Source organism: Tupaia chinensis, unplaced genomic scaffold (genome assembly GCF_000334495.1).
Source record: "Tupaia chinensis unplaced genomic scaffold, TupChi_1.0 Scaffold138365_1, whole genome shotgun sequence".
Taxonomy (NCBI): domain Eukaryota; kingdom Metazoa; phylum Chordata; class Mammalia; order Scandentia; family Tupaiidae; genus Tupaia; species Tupaia belangeri.
Window position 1 is genome coordinate 1,779,357 of NW_006198262.1, and position 10,588 is coordinate 1,789,944.

General features: G+C 41.5%; 1 pseudogene; it reads right to left on the bottom strand.

Annotated features, from left to right (window-relative positions):
- Positions 1-4,489: 4,489 nt before the first annotated feature.
- LOC102496647 (methylmalonic aciduria and homocystinuria type D protein, mitochondrial pseudogene) lies at positions 4,490-5,373 on the bottom strand (annotated as a pseudogene).
- Positions 5,374-10,588: the final 5,215 nt, after the last annotated feature.

The window sequence follows — 10,588 nt, forward strand, 5'->3', positions numbered from 1 at the left end:
GTGTAGGGAGTAGAGTCCTGAAGCAGCCTTAAGAAGTAAATGCTGAGGTCTGAAAAATGTCTCTGAAAACCTTGCCCTTAAGACCCTAGCTTTCCTAGATCTCAGAAATATCTTTGGAGATCATTCTCCCATTGTCTTGATGAGTGGAACCTGTTTTCCTTATTTCTGTACTAATCTCTAGCAAATGGGCACTTGATCATGTGATTAATTTTTCCCCTGAACATGCTTTTTTATTATTTATATGACCAGGCTGACAGTTTTCCAAACCTACCTGTTCTGCTTTCCTTTTAATTATAACTTCCACCATGAAATAATTTCTTTCTTCCCTCATTTTACTGTAAGTGACCAAAAGAAGCCTTGCAGAAACTTTGTTGCTGAGATTTTCTTCTGCCAGATATCCTAGCTCATTGCTCTTATGTTCTGCTTTCCATAAGGCCGTAGGACACAGACACAGGTCTGCCTTTTTTTTTTTTTTGTATCCTATAACAAGGATGACTTTTACTCCAGTTTCCAATACCTTATTCCTCAGTTCCATCTGAATGGCCTTTACCATCCATATTTCTACTGACATTCTGATCATGACCATGTAAGTAATCTCTAAGAAGATTCTGATTTCCCCTATCATTCTCTACTTCTGAGCCCCTATCAGAATTGCCTTTATGAAATTGCCCTTCTAAGCTTTTTCTGGCCTGCTTCTCTGAATTCTACTAGCCTTAATGCATTATCCAGTTTCAAATTTGCTACCACATTTTCAGGTATTTGTTGCAACTACAGCCCCACTTCTTGTTACCAGTTTTCTATCTACTCTGTTTTGTGCTCCTTTAACAGAATACATGAAACTGGGTAATTTATAAATTTTAGAGGTTTATTTATTATAGCTCTGGTGGTTGTGAAGTCCAAGATGGAATGGCCAACATCTGGTAAAGGCCTTTATGCTGCATTCATCCCATGGTGGAAAGTGGACAGACTAATAAACTGGTTTGTGTGGTAAGCTCTCTGCAGAGGTGCAGGCCTGCTCACAAAGATCATCGAGTTGGCACAAAACAGGTTAGCTCCTTTTTCTTTCAATCTGGGTATTATTGCCACATCATCATAAAGCCCATTGGTGGGATTTTTCGACTAAACAGAAGAGCTTCTCTCCCAAGATGGAACTTTTTGACACATCTAGAGCAAAGAAGACCAGTGCAGTTGTGGAGGTGTTTACCACCAACTTCTGATATTTCCTTCCAGGTGAGAGACATCTGTTCATGACACTTCAAGATCTTGCTGTGGGCCTCACTCCTCCCCATAGCAGTGGAGTGAGACTCTCAGTGGGTAGTAATAGCTCTTGATCTACTTTTGCTAATTAGATACAGATGAGTATAAAAGGTTGTGTGCCTAGTCGAAGGGGTGGGCTTCTCTTCCTCCTTTTGTCTCAAATGGATCTGGGTGAATGAGTAGATGTGGAGATGTAAACCTGGTCAACTCAGGCTCCCATCAGGAGGGCTATGCCCACATTTGCTCTGGGACAGGAAGCCTGTTTGGCTCCCCTGCAATGCTGTGCCCCAACCTAGCCTCATTGTGACAACAGAGAGATTTTGGTTCTCCGTCCTATGACTCATTTGTTTTATTTGTTTCTAAACTTGGGTGGGAAGAGCAGTAACATTATTTGGGTTCTCTCAAAGACCTTGAAAACAGGCAACTTTTAAAATAGGATTTTAAAGGCATCAACTCCCCTCCATCTTGGTATTTTCTTTTTTTAAACATAGCTCTAGAGGTTAAAGCTTTGGTTTGAATCTGTGCTCTGCTGTGTGGCCTGGGTATGCTTAACTTCTGAATCCCTTGGATCCCTACAGTAAAATTCAGGTAAAAATACTTTCACTGATGCTTTCCAAATTGAATGAGATAACTAATGAATGAGCAAGTACTCTGCAAACTCCAGAGCACCTTGTGCATGCTGGGCTACATTGTCATATCTAATACACATCCTTTTCCATTCCAACATCTCTGAAATGGTAATGCATCTGACAGTGAGTGTGGCAGTAGCTGGGCTATGATGATTTTTGCCTGCTGTCAAAAGACAAAATTACAACAAATTTAGTTTAAAGATCTTAATTGGCTTTTATTCATGATTCTAGAGCCAGATTGCCCTCAGACTCAGAATACTTTCAAAGAACTTCAGGGCTGCAACATGGTCAGACGACTTTTATAGATAAAAAAATGGAAGTGATGTTCAGAGACAGCTCAATTGGTTACTGCTCAGCATTTTACCTGATTTGAGTCAGTTGGCTGCCTACAATAGACTGCTGTGATTGAGACTCAGCTGTTAACAAGAGCATACTTTTAAGTTATGTTTTACTAAGTCAGATTGCAGTTATGTAAGGACTCAAATATGAGGTATCCTTGAGCTTAAACTTAATTTAATTTAATGTTGCTCTCAGGTTAGCCTGGTGGGTTTTTTTTTTTGGTGCCACATAGACAACTATAGTCTCAATAATACCTCAGTATAAAAAACACTTAAAGACTGAGAAAGGAATAGGGATCTTGGTTGTGGCTGAAAACCTTCTTTTGATTTCTAGAAAGTACCAGTGGCTTGAAAGAAAAGTCTCAGACACAGTAGTGGGGTCATCCTTGAAGAACTGTCCTGTATTGTCTCTCTTGACAATGACCTGGGAACGACAGACTGTGGGAAATCAAAAGTATCCTTGTCATGAATTAGAGGGTGACTTAGGAGAGAGGAGATCTGAATGTGAGAATGTGTAGAAACAATAGAGATAAATTTCTTTCACTTACGTTTTCTTCTCTTCTGAATATACAAGGAGGGAAATATGATATAAAAATCTCTAAGAGCTGGCTCTGTAGCTTAGTGGTTAAGAGAGCTGGATCCACATGACTGACCACACAGTTTGAATCCTGGCTGTGGCTGCTTGAAAAATGCCCTGAGTGTGTGTATTCAAGCCCCAAATCCAGATAGGATGAAGAATTGGAAGGAAAAATGATAGTAGTGTGACCATGCCCCATTGCATGAGTGCTTTCTCTCTCCCTCCCTCCCTCTTTCCTTCTGTTTATCTCTCTCTAGCAAGTGCACACATCTGGGCATTAATACAAACAAAACAAAACAAAACAAACAAAAAAACTCTGACAAAGTCTTAAAGAGTTTAAAAATTCTAAAATAAAATTATAGGTGATTTAAAAAAAGCACATGATTGAATAAAACAAAAACAAAAAGTATAACAAAAGTTGTGGGCTACGATCAGAGGAAAAGAACTGTACTTAAATAAATTTAGTTTTCTTCTTTAGAAATTAAAAAAAAAAAAAAGCACATGTTACAGTTTAACAGGCAGGTCCAGCAGCCATGGTGTAAGGACTGCTCTGCAATGCTAGAACAACATAGAGGGAACACAGGCCAGCCCCAAACACACTGAGCATGATTTTGGCTGGCTAGAAGACTGGGGTGGGATTGTGGCATGATGAGATGCTACTACTGGTGCCCATTTCTCCCTCTCTTTGTAAAGAAATAAAATTAATAGACTTTAAGAAGGTTTAATTTGTAAGATTTAAAAAATTCTTATTTACTGGTTCATCAAATAATGGTATATCTTATATTCCATGAATTATGTGATTTATTCTAGGCAGATTGAGACAGATTTGAATTAAAATTTGAAGTTCAGCTCTGTAACTAAACAGCTGCGTGACTATGACCACATTACTTAACCCTTTGAAGTCTCAGTTTGTTATATAACAGTGGAGGTAAGACAGGTTTTTTTTTTTTAATTCTTTTTTTTTTTTTCTTGGAGAGATTTTCACTATAAGGCAAGTGCGCTCGCCAGACAGAGAGAGACATTAGAGACAGAAAGCGAGAAATCGCCCCCCAGGGGGGATGGTCATGCCACAATCCCTTCTCCTCCATTCTCCTCTCGGGATCTTGGGCACGCATGCACATGCGCCTGGCATGAGTTTTAAGCTACCGGGTCCGGGACGCGAACCATGGTCGACTATGTGGGAATCCAGCGACATAGCCATTACGCTAACTGCTGGTTCCTGATAATACAGGTTTTATATTAGCTCTTTGGATTGTAGGAGAAACAACCCAAACTGGCTCAAGATGAAGAAAAGACTGCTGACTGTAATCAGCAGTAGACCCTAGGACTCATTCTCAGTCTCTGGTTCTCTTCATTTCTAATGTGGGCTTCAGTCTTTTTTTTTTTTTTTTATAACCAAATTGTGATTTATTTTTGGAGAAAAATAGTTAAAATAGGTTTTTTCAATAGAGGGGAGAAAGCACAGTAAGAGAGTATATCCTGGTTATATGTTAATGACCACGTTCTGTACACTGTGGATGTGTTCAATATGTTTTCAATGATAATATGAACATTTATGATTTTAAAATCCCAAATTACTTGCCAATGTTATAAATATGTAACTTTTGAAATAAATATTGAAATAAATATTATATTTATATTTTGACCCAAATGATACAAATAGTAGAGCAAGTAAATTGATATGACTGCTAGTTCCCACTTAATTTCTTCATAACGTGTCTGTGTGGTGTTGCATTAGGAAAGATACTTCTTACAACCACATGGGTACCCCAGAGACTGTGATGACTCACTTTACAGCAGCCAAGATCACTGACAGAGAATCCTTAATGTTGTTAGCATTCATCTGTTTCAGGAAGAGTGCTGTTTGCACATGGTCCAAAAAATACTAAACCAGATGATGGGCAGTAAAGTCAGGCCAATAACCTTTAGCTTGAAGAGCATTGTGAATTTCCTTAGCACCATTAATAAACTTTTCTAAGAGCATTTCTCTTTCAGTTTCTACCTCTTTTCTCCACACGGTCATATCATTATTAGTTTTCTGTGTTACAGTCAGAATCGTTAGTTTGCTATTAGCCACTTCTGGAAATAGTGATTCAAAATCCCTTCACAGCGATCCTGGACATGTTTGCATTGCACACTCTACTCTGGCACTTTCAAAATAAGTTTCTGTAGTGTTAATTTCTTGTTCAACAGGTGCATCATTACCCTGAAATTTATTTACATGTTGTGCCATCACAAACTCATGTCTTTCACTTGTTAAAGGTTTTGCTAGAACGTCAGACAATGTTTTATAAACCTGGCTTTTCTTCTGTGAAGCAGTCTCATTGAGGTGACAATCAAAACCTATGTTCTGAGGAAGCTGAAATCTCCGATTCTGAGGTCCAAATGGTTGCATAGTTTCATCAGGCCACACTGTTTGGGAGCATCTGTCTGGAGGTACAGTAGCCATATATGACACCTCAGAACCCAAAGATCCTGCAATTGAAAAGGCTGTGGGATTGTCGACCCTTTTAACCAAAGAATAAAATCCTGGGAGATAGGAAACGAATCTGTTACAGAGCACACTGGTCATTTTTAGAGGAGAGAACTGTCACAAGATTATCTTTCCTTTCGTGAAGTTATTCATTGTGGCTCAATGATGGGTGAATTTGCAGGGGGCTAACATTGGCCAAAACTATCTGTTCTGGCCACCCCCACTGCCTCCAGCTGTTTCAGTACTTGACTCTTCTTGCCCGTGGCTTCAGTTTTGTTTAAGGTGAAGGCAAGACACAGTAGAAGCTTTTAACCTGCATTTCACAGAGTCCAGCCACCAGGGGATATTTGACTGGGTCACAGGTCCTGCTGTGAACCAATCACCAGCATCAGAGGAAGCTGGAGCTGTTTGGGGTAGAGTTGACTCCTTCTTAATGATGCCCCCACAGACACAGGAGATAGGTGGTCCCAGAGGGAGGGAGCCATGTGCTGGGTGCCCAAACATCAAAGTCTACTGCTGCTGCTTCTGTGCAGACAAGGTATGTGCTGGACTTGGTAAAGAACTGACACGTAGTAGGGGCTCAGTAGACTGAATTTTCCTTTCTCTTGTCTCTTCCCACTCTGGGTCATCACCTCTTTGGGGCTAATTAGGCTAGGTCAGAGGGTGCAAAGGCAAATGGTCATTCAGAATTTTCTAATTTGTATTTGTCCTTACAAATATGACAGAGCCTCTTGTACTGCAGAGATAGGCTTGTAGGATTCTCCTCTAGCCTCTCTTTGTGCAGAGCTGCCATATCAAGGGCACAGAGGGGAACATCTGGATGACACACTGTTTTTGCCCATGCATGGGGAGTCAGTACTTTACTTCCTTCTTTGGGATGAGCATGTGCATTCTGCTCTTGGAGGATGAAAAACAACCTCTGGAAGCACTTGGCTGACATTCATGTAACAGATTTCCTAGGAAACTCCTGAGCTAATTCCAGGTCGAATTCTCATCCAAAAACACCCACTGCAAACAGCCCAGGATGCTAGAATGATGGTAGGTTGTGACCAGACAGATGAGACCAAGAGCCCTCCTGAAGGCCTGTTAATAGGATAGGAGATTTATTTCCAGGATCCCCACTCCTGGGCTTGTCAAAGAGGAGGCAGAAGATATTCCGAGGGTGCTTGAGGGCTCCTTATTCTCTCAGCAAGATGCCCTGATTGTTTCCCTCCCACCTTTGGACCCCTATTAGGCGATTCACCATCCACAAAGGGCTTCCCCTCTCCAGTGCTATTTGTGGCTTTACCTGCTCACGTGGGTCTCCTACTCAGTTCAGAGGAAGCCTTTGTGTGTCAGAAGGCCCATTGGAGGCCAGCTCCTCCTGCCATTTAATTCTGACCCACAGCATCAGCTGCCTTTGCAGGAACAATCCTTTTTCTTCTCCAAAGAGGGAATCAAAGTCACCTTGATCCCCTTTCTTTCTCAAGAACTGTGGCAGCCGATGGTGGTGCTCTTCCCTGCTCAAGGAAACAATCATTTGTGAGCAGGTATGTTAGAGAGAAAGGAATTGGGCTCATCTTGAGACCCCCCACATTCTCTTTAGTGGCTTTACTTGGTGACCAGGTAAATGGTCACATGGCCAGCTGCAATGACGGAGAGCAGAGGATAAGTGGCCATCAGGGATTGTGTACCTGCTTATGTTCCAGGGATGTTTTGACCAACAACAGACATGTCAGAGAAAGATCCAAACACAACTGTCATCTGTACACTAGAAGGGTCTGCAACCAGCTCTTTGGTGCTGGGAGAAAGAGCTAAAGACTCTTCGATGTCCAGTAGCAGCAGCAATTTTAACCATTTAGGGATGGCTCCCTTTCCAGGAATTGCCTTAGGTATCTCCCCAGGCTTCTGCCTGTGGTCATCTTGGTTTCTAGACCCTCACCCCATGAACTCAGCTGGGCTGGGTGAATGCTGTCTGTCTGAGGGCAAGAGGTACCTATGTGTCACGCTCATCTGTTCTCCCTTTTTCCAAGGTGTTTAGTGTCTGGTACTCTCCCCAGTTCTGCAGGTTTCGGGAGGCCTGGAGCACCTTGGAAATGGCACTCAGCTCTGGCCTTTCCTTTAGTGAGAGCTTCAGCCAAATTATGACAGAAAGCTTTCTTAAAACTGCTTTGATGATATTTCTCAACATATAAGTCACTGCCTCTGGAAGGGAGGCAATAAGCTAGAATGAAGCCTCAGGGAACTTTCTAGGGATAGAAAAGTCTAGCTGTACCCCTTTCTTTGGGTGGTGATCCCATGGGTGTATACAGTTGCCAAAACTCATAGAAATGAGTACTTCAGAATTGTAAATCATATATCAGTTCAAAAAAGTTTCATGATTTCTGTTAGTAATTCTGTTTTTTAAAAAAAATGTTTTTCAGAGAGTGCATGCATTCTCCTGAGAGACAGAAAAAGAGTTAGAGAGAGAAAATATCCCCCTAATAGGCATGATTATGCCACAATCTCTTCTTCTCTGTGTAAAATGGGAATCGTTGTGAGAATTAAATGATATTATCCATCTTGGGCTCTTAGCAGAGAGCCTGGGATATGATAATTGATCAATGAAGCCTGGCTATCAGTATTATTCTTACCTTTTTTTTTTTAGAGGTTTTTTTCCTTTAGGGCATGTGTGTTTGCTGGAGAGAGACAGAGACAGTGAGAAGGAAAGTGAGAAATCACCCTCCAGGAGAATGGCCATGCTGAAATTCCTTCTCCATTCTCCTCCCAGGATCTTGGGCACACATGCACACAGGCTGGGCGTGTATTTTAAGCCACCGGGTGGTCTTGGAATTGAACCATATCTGGCAATGTGGGAGTCCAGTGATGTTACTGCTACACCATCTGTTGGCTATGACTTTTTTTTTTTTTTTTTTTTTTTTCGGAGAGATTTTCGCTGTAGGGCGCATGCGCTCGCCAGACAGACAGAGACATTAGAGACAGAAAGCGAGAAATCATCCCCCGGGGGGGATGGTCACGCCGCAATCCCTTCTCCTCCATTCTCCTTTCGGGATCTTGGGCATGCATGCACACATGCCCTGTGTGAGTTTTAAGCCACCGGGTCCAGGACACGAACTGTGGTCGACTCCGTGAGAATCCAGCGACATAGCCATTACGCTAACTGCTGGTTCCCTGTTGGCTATGACTTCTTATTACTCTTAATGTTTAGTACACATTCTTCTGAAGCAAAACCCACTGTCTTCAGGGGAAATGGAGTATATTTGTTGGTTTACTATTCATTATTCTTGAAGAGTCCATATGCAACCCCAATCCTGGGTCTTCTTTTCTCCCTTGTGTAGCTCATCCTGGAAAAATTTGGTAATTTGGGACCAGCAGTTAGCATAATGGCTATGTTGCTGGACTCCCATGCAGTTGACTGCAGTTCGAGTCACGGACCTGGTGGCTTAAATTCACACTGGGTGCATGTGCGTGTGTGCCCAAGATACCAAGAGGAGAATGGAGGAGAAGGAATTGTGGTGTGGCCATCCTCCTGGGGGTGACTTACCGCTTTCTGTCTCTTTGTCTCTCTGGCAAGCATACGTGCCCTATAGCAAAAAAAAGAAAAAAAGAAAAAATTGAGTTTGGTTTAGTGTCACCCATTAAAAAAAATCTGATTTATCTTTTAAGTCCCTTTTGATGAACAATTTACTCCCTTTCTTTAACAATTAAAAAAAAAAATCTTAACTGATGAAGAACACTGGCCATTTGACTGTGGAGGTACTCATGCCATAGGTTTTGCTGATTGCATCCTTTTGGTGCTGTTTATAATTTTTCTCTGTCCTCAGTAATTCCTGGCAAAGGGCAGCTGAAATAGAGGCTCAATCGGACTCTGATTTGGTCCTTTTGACAAGATTGCAGATGGTCCTCAGGTCTTTCATCAAAGGGCACACAATGTGTAGTTTTACTCCTTTTTGAGGTTAGCAGTTACAGTGGAAAGAACTGTGTACTCTAAAAAAACACATTTTGGGCCAGCAGATAGCATAGCAGTTATGTCCCTGGACTCCACGGCCAACCATAGTTTGAGTCCTGGAACTAGCAGCTTAAAATTCACACCGGGCTTGTGTGCATACATGCCCAAGATCCTGGAAGGAAAATGGAGGAGAAGGGATTGTGGCATGGCCATCCCCTCTTGGTGGTGGTGGTGGTGGTGGTAGGGGGAATGTGATTTCTTTCTGTTTCTCCAGTGAGTGTACACACCCTATACCAAGAATCTCTAAAAAAAAAAAAAAAGAAAAAAAAAAAAAGACACGTTCAAGACCAAACCCCCAGTACCTGCGAATGTGGCCTTATTTGGAAATAAAGTCTTTGCAGATACAGTCAATTCAAGATGAGGTCACACTTGATAAGGAAGGGCCTTCATTCAATGACTGATGTCCTTATAAGAGAGGGAAATTTTCATATGGACACATAGAAAGGAGAACTCTGGTGAAGACACAGAACTGCATACACACAGGGAAGTTACCAATCTGAAGATGGAGGCAAAGATTGGAGGGATGCATCTACAAGTCAAAAATGCCAAAGATTGCTGGAAACTGGTAGAAGCAATCTTTGACAAGAACTTGGAACAGATCCCCCTTAGAACCTTCAGATGGAACCAACCTGCTGACATTGGATATTGACTTCTGGCTTCAAGAACTATGAGGGAATAAATTCCTGTTGTTTTAAGTCACTGAGTCTATGGTGCTTTGTTACAACAGTTCAGATCCGTCATTCACTGGTATTGCAAAATGGTGCTACTCTATACTCTAGTTATACCATTTCCTTTTTAAAAAATTTTTATTTCAATTTATTTATTTGCATTCATTCACTGTACATCATTACAGCATACAAAATGAGATTTTCCATCCAGAGTACACTGTATATTGTCTCAATCAAGCACATCAACAAACATGTTATTGTCAGCAATTGATCTACCATTTCTTGTTTTCTGTGTGTTTTGCTTCCCCCCCCCCCATCCTTGATTCCCTATCTCTTACCTTCTGCCATCTCCCACTCTCCTCCCACACTGTCTCTGGTATCTGTGTTTGCTTTCTATACCGTATTCCCCCCACATTTTATTGAATCACCAAAGACCCTAATCAATCCAAATACCCTCATAGCAAACACAGGTGACACACACATTTTCATGAACACAAGTCTAACTTTACGCATCTTATAAAGTAGCACCTAGCTGGGGCTACATATCCTACTGCAGTCATTAAATAGATATATTTTATTCCTGAAACTTTTTTTTTTGTAACTCAATTTACATTCCTTCCATAAGAATCATCACAGCACACAAAATGCAATCTCCCAT